The sequence below is a fragment of the Gopherus evgoodei genome, chromosome 2, assembly GCF_007399415.2.
Source record: "Gopherus evgoodei ecotype Sinaloan lineage chromosome 2, rGopEvg1_v1.p, whole genome shotgun sequence".
NCBI lineage: Eukaryota > Metazoa > Chordata > Testudines > Testudinidae > Gopherus > Gopherus evgoodei.
In genome coordinates this window covers 251965444-251977090 of record NC_044323.1, presented here as the reverse complement: position 1 = coordinate 251977090, position 11647 = coordinate 251965444, and positions in this window count along the sequence as shown.

Here is an 11647-nt window from a genome sequence, read left to right as displayed (position 1 = left end):
CATCTTCTAACTTGGTACTTCTCAAACACATTTTTGCTCGGCACTAAAAAAGTCATAGTCCCTAACCCCAAGGTTATAATTGGAAATAGACAATAACATAGCAAAAAGGGAGAGGGTTCTTATTTAACCAACTGTATAGAAAAAACTCTTTGGAAAGAGCTTTTGATTTCAGTGTGGATTAGTGATGGGATCATGGATATAACCAGAACAGCTGAATAATGCATGTGCTATAGAACAGTAGCTTCTCAGGGCACAATTTTATTTCATTACCAGAAAAGACAGAAACGAACCAAGTTCTATAAATCCTTAGGGAGACCTGTGAATACGGAGACTATTTTTTTTTAAATGGTCAGAATTGCAAAGGTGAACAATACCCTGTTTCGTGTGCTTAGTTAAAGGACATATTGTTGTGTGCATTGTATTGTGATGGTTTTCTCCCATCACCTAATAAGCTTTCAAGACCCCAGACACAGATACCCAAGTTATCCTCAGGTCTGCTTCTAGGACATTTGTTTTAACCATCCTTAAGAGAAAGTACCTCTCTCTTGTAACAGATATCACTGAAAGTGCAGGAGCTTGTGACCACCCATGAGAGAATGTGGATAGGGGCAGTGATTGTATCCCAGATTGGAAAGGAGCGCCTCTAACACAGCAAGGGAGGGTTCAATTTTTTGCCGCCCCTCTGAGATTCTCACTTCGAGCAACTGAAATGCTGGAAAGGAAGTTTGAGTGAAGAGTTGCTAGTTTCCAAAAATGATAGATCCTAAAAACAAGAGAGCTGCAAGTCTCCTTGAAATATTCTGACCTGTTGAATGCCTAATTTGTGATTCTGCAACTGCCATGTAGTGTTATCACTGAGACTAATGCAACAGCAGACTGTACAGTCCTAACACCGGGCAGGTCAGATGTCCTTTCTACAGATGTCCACCATGCTGAAATCATTTGTTTCTGTCCTTCTTGTGTTAATTTACACAAAATTAAGACTTTTCTGTATTAAGCTACAACTTATAGAAGGAAAATGCAGCACCTCATTGAATCACTTGAATTTCTATTAAACAAATACAGTACTTGTGGAAGCCTGCTGCACTGAATACCTCTTTTGATCCACAAAAGAAGTACAGGGCACAGCATTAGTGCAGGCTTCCCCACTGTCCCCAGCCAACTCAAAGTGCCTCAGTCTTTCTGGAGTGATCACCACTGCGGGTGAAAAGACAACTCATTCCTTATCAAGCCCTGAAAGGGTCAGCAGACAACTAGCCTGGGCATTTTCCAGATGAGTCAGTGTTGACAATGGGCTGTAGGGTTCGTAAGCCAGCTGCTTTCCTATTAATAGTGCCAAAAAACCTAGTGTGTTGTCAAACCAGCAGAGCCAACAAAGCGCTGATCAGACGTCTCGGCTCATGTGCCTTGCTCCAATACCAGCAGGCTTCAAGACGCTACCAGAGTGAACACTCCAGGTCCTTTTCAGGAGGAGCAGAAAAGGAACTTATCACTGTTGCCTTCGCATCCTGACACATTTGTAAGGGAGCGCAAGGGACCCAATATCCCATCCTAGCTCTTCTCCTCCGGCTTCCAGGAGCAGGAAGAGAAGACACCTGGCAAATCATCTGCTGTAGGTCATTTACCAACATGTCACATTAGAGTGAACCAGGAAAAAAAATCTCTGACTCCTATCCTGACTTCCAGGTCCTCCCCCCCCCCCATACCATGTCATAGGAATTCGTGGTGACTGAGTCAGTTTGGAAACAGAAAAGGAACTAGATACAGGAAAAAGGTGATTGAAATGGAAGAGGTGAAGCAGAGGCAATATGGTCCAGTGAACAAGGAATAAGGAGACCTGGAGTTCATTCCTGGTTGACTCTGTCGCTGACTTGCTGTGTGACCTTGTCTCAGTTTCCCCAGCTATAAAATGGAGATAATGATACTTACCTACCTCTGTAAAACATTGTGAGATCTGCAGATGAAAGCACTATATAAGAGCTAAGTATTTATTATTTATAATATGATACTCATCTTGTGGGCACTCAACCCAAAGGCTATGTGAAGCAACAAATAGTCTCTCTTTGAAGGATAGTCTCTCTTTGAAGGATAAGGCCATCTTGTTCAGTCTTGATTAAACACCAGCTTACAGCATGGGCACAAACTCAAGCTACACAAAGTGCATACAAAGTTCAATGAGAAGACTGGAGTCCTCGGGCTGTGCCAGGGAGAGACTAATGACAAAGTATGCCTGGAACACCGGAGTGCGATGACAGAATTCTGTTTACTTAGAAACCCTGAAACCCAAGGCAAGTTGTTTTATAAAAGAAACGCCCCATGTAACGTTCCATGGTATGAGAAATGACAGGGAACTGGTGCCAAAACATAGCATGATCTGTGAAAATCATCAGATGTAAAATTTTGTATCATGCACCATCTTTTTATATGCAACTTGCACCGAACTGGACAGTCCCACTGCTGTTTAGTACATCAGGCAGTGTGATGCAGTATAAGAACAAAATTTGCTGTTGCTACCTCATTTTGTTTATGAGCCTCCAGTGTAGGTATATGAGAGACAGAAATGCACCAAGCTTTACTATTTGACGGCTGAACATGGTGAGATAGGCTCACCTTGACAGTCACTGCCATCCTCTCCAGGGCTATCGCTAACACAAGAATGGACTCCAGGAGGCTTTGACACATCACTGATCAAACTAGAACTCTGTTCTTCTTCTTCGAGTGATTGCTCACATCCATTCCAGTTAGGTGTGCGCGCTGCGCGTGCACGTTCGTCGGAAACTTTTTACCCTAGCAACTCCAGTGGGCCGGCAGGTCGCCCCCTGGAGTGGCGTTGCCATGGCGCCCAATATATATCCCTGCCGGCCCGCCCGCTCCTCAGTTCCTTCTTACCGCCGTGTCGGTCGTTGGAACTGTGGAGCGCGGCATAGCTGTCCTCCACGTCCCTAGCTCTCCTAGTTATCTATCGTTTATCTATCGTTCATCTCTAGTCCGTTATAGTTGTTAATTAGTTGGTTAAGTAGATAGTTAAGTTAAATAGTTGTTCAGTAGTTCTTCGCCGGGGGCTTAGCCCTTCCCGGCACCCGGCGCCAGGCTCATGCCTGTTTCGCCGGGCTTCAAACAGTGTGCGGCCTGCAAGAAGCCCATGCCTACCAGCGATCCCCACGAAGCGTGCCTGAAGTGCCTCGGGGAATCGCACAGATCCGACAAGTGCCGCATCTGTAAGGCTTTTAAGCCAAGGACAAAGAAGGAGAGGGATCAAAGGCTCCGGACTCTCCTCATGGAGGCGGCACTTGACCCGACGGCTTCGCAGGCCGTGATCTCGGCGCCGGCACCGGATCGCACCGGCACAGAGAAGACTCCCCGGCACCGACCCTCTCCGGCACCGGAGTCAGAACCAAGGCCGTCGAAGTCCAATACTCTGGCCAGGCAGACCTGGCTGGAGCGCCCGGCCTCGACATCGGCCGCGGCGCCGCCGGCACCGTCGACTCCGGGCCCGGCGGGTCCGTCGAGTCCGGTACCGCCGAGCTCCCCCATGAGATCTGGGGTTGAGATAATGGTCCCATCCACACCGGAGACCTTCGCCTCGGCTCGGGACCTCATAGCCCTGACTGAGCCCACTCGGCTGCCACCCCCGGTACCTCCGGTGCGGGTTGTGTCCAGAGGCAAGCCCATGATGTCGGCACCGCCCAGAAACTCTCGTTCACGATCCAGGTCCCGACGTCTTGGGCGCTCCAGGTCCCGCCGCCGCTCGCAGTCCCGGCACCGCTCCCCTCAGCGGTACCGGTTGCACTCGCGGCACCGGTCGACATCGAGGCGATCGCGGTCAGGTTCCAGTCGCAGAGACCGGCACCGCGATTCCAGGAGCAGGTCCCGACGCTACTCGCCGCACCGGTCGACCTCCCGGCACCGAGCTGGTGGCAGGTCCCGGTCTCGGTCGACCTCCCGGCACCGAGCTGGTGGTAGGTCCCGGTCGACCTCCCGGCACCGAGCCGGTGGCAGGTCCCGGCACCGAAGCGGCGCCCGGTACCGATCAGGATCCCGGCATCGTGACAGATCCCGGTCCCGATCCCGGTCCCGGCACCGATATGACTCCCGGCACCGGTCCCCGGCACCGAGAAGATCCTCCGTGCCGACCCGCGCAGACCCTTACCATCCAGGGTCGGCCCCACCATGGCCCTCTAGACAGCCGTCCGTATCCTCCCAAACGGACAGCGGGTATGCGCTGGGCACCGACCGGCAGGCGGCGCTGTTCGGTGATCCGCCGCTGCAGGACCAAGGCCCACAACAGTGGGGATTCTGGACACCCTGGGCATACCATCAGGCCCAGGGCCCCGAGCAGCTCCCTGCTAGGCCGGCGACTGCGGAGCGTAGGGCTCCTGAAGCCTCGTTGTCTCGCCCCCCTCCCTCCCCGGAAGGGGAGGAAGGGTCCAAGCAGCAAGACTCCGCTGTGGCTCCTGAGGCAGAAGTGAGGGCTGAGGAAGACCCTCAGTTAGACACTCTCGTGCCTGGGGTCTCCTCATCCTCCTCCCTGGATGAGGCGGTGGCGGGTACCTCCTCCAACAGTCCCCCCCCGCTGGATCTCAGGGCGCACCAAGACCTCCTCAGGCGATTGGCTCAAAATCTGAGTCTGCAGGCAGAGGAGGTCTCGGAGATAGAGGATCCAATTGTAACCATCCTCTCTTCTGATGCTCCCACCAGGGTCGCCCTGCCCTTCATACGGACCATCCAGGCCAACGCCAACACCATCTGGCAGTCTCCGGCCTCCATCCCTCCGACAGCGAAAGGCGTCGAGAGGAAGTACATGGCCCCTTCTAAGGGATACGAATATCTCCATGTACACCCGACTCCGGGTTCACTGGTGGTGCAATCAGTGAACGATAGGGAGCGTCATGGCCAGGAGGCTCCAGCCCCCAAATCCAGAGAAGCCAAGCGGATGGACCTCCTTGGCCGTAAGGTGTATTCGGCTGGGGCGCTGCAGCTCAGGGTCTCCAACCAGCAAGCCCTGCTGAGCAGATACGCCTTTAATTCCTGGGTGGCAGTGGACAAATTTAAGGAGCTGCTGCCACAAGATGCTCGCCAAGAGTTTGCGGCCATCTTAGACGAAGGCAAGAAGGTCGCACGCACGTCCTTGCAAGCCTCCTTGGACGCTGCGGACTCGGCTGCCCGTACCCTCGCGTCAGGAGTTACGATGCGTCGCATCTCCTGGCTGCAGGTTTCCGGCCTTCCGCCGGAGCTCCAGCATACTATACAGGACCTTCCTTTCGAAGGCCAGGGCTTGTTCTCTGACAAGACAGACCCCAGACTCAAGAGTCTGAAAGACAAACGGGTCATTATGCGGTCCCTCGGGATGCACACCCCCGTGACGCAGCGTAGACCCTTCAGGTCGCAGCAACAACAGCAGCGCAGGCCGTTTTCCCAGTTCCGCCAGCGGCAGGACCTTAACAGGCGCCGCGGCAGGAACGGAAGGCGCAGGCATTCGGGGAACCAAGGGGGGCAGAACCAAGGCTCCTCAAAACCCCCGCCTGGACCTAAGCCTTCATTTTGAAGGTGCGCCCGAGGGCGCAGTAACAGTTTCCCCTATGGATCCTTCCCCCCCGTTTTCCAACCGCCTTTCGTTTTTCCTCCCGGCGTGGTCCCAAATAACATCGGACCGCTGGGTCTTAAGCACGGTGCAGACGGGATACCGCCTGCAGTTTGTTTCATTTCCTCCTTCCCGCCCTCCTTCCTCGTCCCTCTTCAGGGACCCCTCTCATGAGCAATTCCTTCGGCAGGAGGTGCAGACGCTCCTCAGCAAAGGAGCTATAGAGGCGGTTCCGGAAAGCGAGAAAGGCAAGGGGTTTTATTCCCGCTACTTTCTGATCCCCAAGGCCAAGGGGGGCCTCAGGCCTATCCTCGACCTGCGAGAGCTCAACAAATACCTGGTGAAGTTGAAGTTCCGCATGGTATCCCTGGGGATCATTATTCCATCCCTGGATCCGGGAGACTGGTACGCCGCCCTCGACATGCAGGACGCGTATTTCCACATTGCCATTTGGCCGCGCCACAGACGCTTCCTCCGCTTCGTGGTGGGGGCTCTTCATTATCAATTTGCAGTCCTCCCATTTGGCTTGTCCACGGCCCCGAGGGTGTTTACAAAATGCATGGCAGTTGTCGTGGCGCATCTTCGACGCAACCGTGTCCACGTGTTCCCTTATCTGGACGATTGGTTGATTCGGGGCACGTCGGAACAACAAGTCAACAGCCATGTCCGCGTGATCACCGGCATGTTTGCAAGTCTGGGCCTCTTGATAAACACAGACAAGTCCACCCTGAGGCCCACTCAGAAGGTGGAATTTATCGGGGCCGTCCTGGACGCCACTGTGGGCAGGGCCTTGCTGCCTCTGCAACGGTTCCAGACCATGGCGGCGATCGTTCATCGTTTGCGGTCAGCCCCATTGACGTCAGTGAGGACATGTCTAACCCTGTTAGGCCACATGGCGGCTTGCACCTTTGTGACCGATTACGCTCGGCTCCGCATGAGGCCTCTCCAGCTGTGGCTTATCAGTCATTACAGGCCGGCAAGGCAACCGTTAGACATGTTAGTCACAATCCCCCAGAAGGTCTTAGATTCTCTCGGCTGGTGGCTAGACCAGTCCGTATTACGTGCGGGTCTTCCCTTCCACCCCTCTCAGCCCTCGGTATCCCTGACGACGGATGCCTCAGATCTAGGCTGGGGGGCCCACCTAGGGACCCTGCGGACACAGGGCCTGTGGTCTCAGGAGGAGGTGGGGCTACACATCAACATGCGGGAGTTGAGAGCGGTCCGCCTTGCTTGTCAAGCATTCTGTCATCAGCTTCAGGGTCGTTGTGTCGCCGTGTTCACGGACAACACGACGACCATGTACTATATCAACAAGCAGGGCGGCACCAGGTCCTCCTCCCTGTGCCACGAGGCGATACGACTCTGGGACTTTTGCGTAGCCCACTCCATTCACCTCAGGGCTTCTTTCCTCCCTGGAGTACGGAACACGCTGGCGGATCGATTGAGCAGATCCTTCCTGTCACATGAGTGGTCCCTTCGCCCGGACGTCGCTCTCTCCATTTTCCGGAGGTGGGGTTATCCCCGGGTGGACCTCTTCGCGTCCAAGGGGAACAGGAAGTGCCAAGCGTTCTGCTCCTTTCAGGGCAGGGAGCCGGGGTCGATAGCGGATGCCTTCCTCATCCAGTGGTCGACCCACCTGTACTATGCGTTTCCCCCGTTCCCTCTGATCCACAAGGTCCTCCTGAAGGTGCGCAGGGACAGGGCTCTCGTGATCATGGTGGCCCCGGCATGGCCCAGGCAGCACTGGTACACCATGCTGCTGGACTTGGCCGTAGCCGACCCAGTTCCCCTGCCCCTTCATCCGGACCTGATTACCCAGGACCACGGGACCCTCTGTCACCCAGACCTGCAGTCGCTGCACCTGGCGGCGTGGCTCCTGCGTGGCTGACTGGTTCCGAGCTGCGCTGCTCCACGCCTGTGAGGGAGGTGCTCTTGAGCAGCAGGAAACCGTCCACAAGAGCCACATATTCAGCGAAATGGAAACGCTTCTCCTGTTGGTGCGTAGAGAGAAATCTCCGCCCTATGGAAGTTTCGGTGACCGAAATCTTAGACTATGTTTGGTCCCTCAAAGGGCAAGGTCTGGCCTTATCGTCGTTGCGAGTCCACCTAGCAGCTATCTCCACCTTTCACCCGGGTGCGGACGGTCGCTCCGTTTTTTCTCACCCGACGGTGTCGAGATTCCTTAAAGGGCTGGAACGTTTATTCCCTAACGTCCGTCCCCCTGCTCTGACCTGGGATCTTAACCTGGTGTTGTCCCGGCTCATGGGGCCCCCCTTTGAGCCGTTAGCTACTTGCTCCCTGCTCTACTTCTCTTGGAAGACTGCCTTTCTAGTAGCTATCACCTCAGCTAGACGGGTGTCGGAACTCCGAGCTCTTGTGGTAGACCCCCCATATACGGTCTTCCACAAAGACAAGGTGCAGCTGAGACCACACCCTGCATTTCTGCCCAAGGTGGTCTCAGCCTTCCACGTCAACCAAGAGATTTTCCTCCCGGTTTTTTTCCCAAAACCTCACTCCTCAGGCAGGGAGCAGCAGCTCCACTCGCTGGATGTCCGTAGGGCTCTCGCGTTCTACATAGAGAGGACCAAACCCTTCCGAAAATCCCCCCAGCTTTTCGTGGCGGTAGCGGACCGTATGAAAGGGCTTCCTATCTCCTCCCAGAGGGTATCCTCTTGGGTCACGTCCTGTATCAGGACCTGTTATGACTTGGCCCATGTCCCTACGGGCCGTGTGACTGCGCATTCTACCAGGGCGCAGGCGTCGTCGCTGGCTTTCCTCGCCCGTGTGCCCATCCAGGAAATCTGTCGGGCAGCGACCTGGTCATCGGTCCACACCTTTGCTTCCCACTACGCCCTGGTCCAGCAGTCAAGGGAGGATGCGGCCTTCGGAACTGCAGTGCTCCGTGCCGCGACTTCTCACTCCGACCCCACCGCCTAGGTATGGCTTGGGAGTCACCTAACTGGAATGGATGTGAGCAATCACTCGAAGAAGAAAAGACGGTTACTCACCTTTGTAACTGTTGTTCTTCGAGATGTGTTGCTCACATCCATTCCACATCCGCCCTCCTTCCTCACTGTCGGAGTAGCTGGCAAGAAGGAACTGAGGAGCAGGCGGGCCGGCAGGGATATATATTGGGCGCCATGGCGGCGCCACTCCAGGGGGCGACCTGCCGGCCCACTGGAGTTGCTAGGGTAAAAAGTTTCCGACGAACGTGCACGCGCGGCGCGCACACCTAACTGGAATGGATGTGAGCAACACATCTCGAAGAACAACAGTTACAAAGGTGAGTAACCGTCTTTTTCATAGCATGCTCTTTCAACTCTTACTGTGACGAGAGCCACGCGTGGTCTGAAGGACATGTGGGAGGGTCCTCCATGATAAGAGACCAGCTAGGCAGCCTACTGACGCAAGCTTTTCTGAAGCTTCTATGGTGATCAAGTCACTCCAACTCCTATAGGAGTACTCCAAGGTGAACTTTCATTCCTGTTTATATTCTCCCTAATACAAAGACGAAACAGATGCTTTCAGTCCGAATGATTTTTTTAAACTATAGATTAAAGAAAACCACAAGAACAAAATTAAAGGTTCTCAGTGTGTGTGTGTGTGCGCGCGCATGTACTCTGTGACAATCTGTACTGCTCTCAACACAAAATGTCTGCCACACATCAAAGCAGAATCATCAGAAATGTTAGATGGTGTGCTATCTAAGTGTCTATTAAAATAGTGTTCTTTATGTCCAATGTTTTATCGCTAAATAAGGTTCTTGAAAAAGCTTCTTCCATGTTTCATTTAAAAAAAAAAACAGTAAAAGCAGGACAAAAAGTGTTGTCTGAACTCTGTCTTCAATAGTGGTCAATGAGGCTTTCCTTATTCATACCAGTTGGTGGGCTGTTTGCGTGAAGGCTCACTGTACTTTCATGAGCAATACTAATTCCTTGGTATGAACAAGTGGGGAGGAAAAGCTGGATTGACAGAGGCAGTTACCAGAGATCATGCTTACACATGTTTGTTTTCAGTAATTAGTACAGTGTTAATAGCAATATCCACTTTGTGCAAATAAGCAGTCTTTACTTAAACAGTGGGCCATATGCTCTGATGGGTGTCGAAGTGGGGGGGGTTGATAATAAAACTAAAACTTTTGTGAAATTTTGCTTAATTTAATTTAAAATTGCCATTTTTCATATATCTATTTAAATGTCAGTTACATTTTGCAATATTTTCCATTTGGCAAAAGCATTTTGAATGTGACGAAACATGAAAAAGAAAACAGAGGCATACATGTACACCCGCATATGCACATGTGGCTGGAGAGACAGATTTTTCTAACATGTATGCCTAAAGTTAGGCACTGGCATATGGACAGCATGTGAAAAAGAATTAGCATGTTGGTGTCACAACATAATTTAGAGGGTATTTTTTTAATAACGTTGCTTTTTTATTTTCAAAAAGTTCAAGATGGTTTGCTTCTGGACTGCAAAAGCAACTGCTGCATTTGTAAGCATTTATTATTTTGCAGAGATATGATAAAGCTAATATTAGTAACAAAGCAGGAAATCTGTTGAGTTGTTAACTTGTGTCTAAGGCTCTGGCCTGTTTTGTTCCTGTTAAGCGTAATGGAGATACTTCCTATATGTTATGCAATTCTGTTCAGTTGTATTGCTATCTATTTTTTTTTAAATAGTAAAACTGATAATTCATTACAACTTCAGACAGAAGCCTTTTATTGAAGGAGATTAGGAACTTTCACTTTAAAAGGGAAACTTTTGAGGCTAGCCCATATGTTCACTAGAAATTGACTATTTTGTTGGTGGTTTGGATTTGTGTGGTTGGTTAGTTTATTGGTTGTTGCCTGTTTGCTTGGTGGGTTGTTTATTTTAGGAAACTTTGTAATTTTCCAGCATGGTGGTATTGGTTTTACATGTGTGAATCATTAGGTACCAAGCAATTCACTCTTTCACAAAGGCACAGAGGATTTAATTGTTAACTTGCATACGTACCTTGATACCCATCGTAAACCTGCTGATTGCCTGTATGTGTACCGTGGGTGTTGATGAAAAATGAAGTTGTTACATAAGTCATAAGCTCAGGTGAAAGAACTGTCTGATAGCAACACCATCAGAGTACAGTAGCATGTACAGTGTGCACAGACCCCTTTGGCTCCTAGAGTTGTTTCTTTCTTCGCATCAATCCCAGTGTGACCTGTTAAGTGAGGCAGATATGCTGCCTTTTCCCCAATTACGATGGTCGAAGGGAATAGACAGCAATTTTCTGCTGCCAATAGTGCCTGCTGCAAATATTATCTTAATTCATTTTATTTATACAAATACATTGGAAAAGAACTCCATTTCCATGTCCACTTGCAGATTTATGTGCAGGGACATAAATGAACATACCGGTTGTGTAGTCAAAAAAAGGAAAACACACACATGCAAATGGAAAGAGTACAACAGAAATACTGACACGGTGCCTAGCAATAGTGGTCGTCTAGGTTGCCCCCATATTACCTCCTGTGCTCTCTTTCTGTCAGGGGCCAGCTCCCACATATTGAATATTGTCTCTGTGTCAATTAACTAGTGGGGTAAGTGGGAGGGTAGATAAGGCAGCTGCTGGCATCTTTCCATCAGTGTGTACATGAAATGGATCCAGCCACAGCTCCAGCTCCATCTTGAGGTATCAATGCCAAAGTCACCTCCACTGACAATTCTTCATCAAAAGGGCACCAATGACAGCCTATATTAAATGGATTAAAAACTGGACAAATAACACATCACAAAAAGTAATTGTACATGGAGAATCATCATCTAATGTGGTCCTGCTGAGATATATTCTTGGACCAATGCTATTCATATTTTTATCAGTGATATGGAAAAAAAAATACAAAATCTTTGCTAGTAAAATTTGCAGCTGACACAAAAATTGGTGGCTTGGTTAAATACCGCTAAGTACAGTATGATTGTACAAATTTGGTTCACGCAGTACAGCATGCTTTTAAATATTGCCAAATGCAAGGTCATCTAGGAACAAAGAATGTAGGTCACAGTTTTAGGATGGGAGACTGAATCTCAA